Source organism: Sinocyclocheilus anshuiensis, unplaced genomic scaffold, assembly GCF_001515605.1.
Source record: "Sinocyclocheilus anshuiensis isolate Anshui unplaced genomic scaffold, SAMN03320099.WGS_v1.1 scaffold189, whole genome shotgun sequence".
Taxonomy (NCBI): Eukaryota; Metazoa; Chordata; class Actinopteri; order Cypriniformes; family Cyprinidae; genus Sinocyclocheilus; species Sinocyclocheilus anshuiensis.
Genome location: NW_015540861.1, coordinates 1,084,977 through 1,086,315, shown reverse-complemented (window position 1 = coordinate 1,086,315; position 1,339 = coordinate 1,084,977). Strand labels below are relative to the sequence as shown.

Below are 1,339 nucleotides of genomic sequence, written 5' to 3'. Positions count from 1 at the left end.
GAACAGGAACATACACGTGACAGCGTGAGTTTCCGTTCAAACAAATAATCTTTTATTAAAGCTAAAACAGTTTACCAACAATAAATTTAAAACCAAAAATCAACAACATTAAATTGTCTTGGTCGAATAAAAAACAAAACAAACAAAAAAAAGCAATCGTTGCAAGGGCTGAGGCTTCTTTTATGAAGAGCAGGCTAGTAGGGCGGTGTGCAAAAAAAAAAAAGAAAAATCCCACCAATCAGAGTCACATCCACAAAATTCACTGCAAATAGTGACCAGAAATAGTGACACAGCAATAATGACAACCCTTATTAAAGTGAAGCCGGTGCAACCCAAAAACCAGCCCGCTTCCAGGAAACACTCAGCTCCTGCAGAATACAAAGAAAAAAATAAATAACCTTAGAAAACAAACAAACCAGACACCAATATAAATAGACAAAAATAAATAATAATAATAATAAAAAAATAAAACACATTCAAAGTCAATTAAAAGAAAATACAACACAAACACAAACAAAAACTTCAAGCCCACTTAAGCAGTGGACAAGAATGTGACGACCCAAAGCAGCAGTGTGGCTCATAGAGCGAGGGTAGGAGAGAGAGAGCTGCATTAAGGTGACTGCTTACACTCAGCCTGCCTCAACGCATGCAACGAGGACCCTAAACACAAAAGTCTGTTACAATCTCAATTTAAAAAGGCATACAAGATCTTACAAGAAAAAGAAAGTAAACAATTTACTCACCCTATAATTAGATGACGTAACACTCACAACCACACACAAAGTCATATAGTAGCTCCTTTAGTTGGTCTATTAACAGCTAGTGCTCTGACCTGGCTATTATGCTGCCATGATGCAGGGATGGGAGCCTTGAAGGCACACCGCACTGAAATGCATAACTGTAGTTAAATCAAACCAAACTTCCCACAGCACCGCAAACGCACTGCATTAAAACTTACCAGAGTAAGCTGTGCACCACACACACAGCCTTGGTGGACCAACGTCACACTAAACAAGTAAAAATCGCATGATATCATTGAATAACACTGGGATCAAACAGCGAAGCTACATCGCTAAAAACACATACCTCTGTAATCCACAGCAATGAAAGAAAGAGGCGGGCTTTCGACCATGACGCACTCCAGGAGGCATAAACAACAGGATTATATATACAACAGCGGAGTGATACCTCATTGGCCATGTAATTAATGATGGTGACGTTTCAGACACGTCACCAACCTCACTACATGTGCATATTTCTCTCCTGTTTCAGATGAGATGATTTTTCACTGGAGAAAGTAATATTATGGATTATGTACTCGTATTATAGCTGGAAGCAA

General features: G+C 38.8%; 1 long non-coding RNA gene across 1 annotated transcript; it reads right to left on the bottom strand.

Annotated features, from left to right (window-relative positions):
• Positions 1-734: 734 nt before the first annotated feature.
• On the bottom strand, positions 735-1,133 carry LOC107688022 (uncharacterized). The gene is made up of 3 exons (XR_001634188.1): positions 1,087-1,133; positions 959-1,007; positions 735-885 (listed from the first exon to the last, which is right to left on the bottom strand). It is a non-coding gene; the product is annotated as an uncharacterized LOC107688022 (long non-coding RNA).
• Between the last annotated feature and the right edge of the window lie 206 nt (positions 1,134-1,339).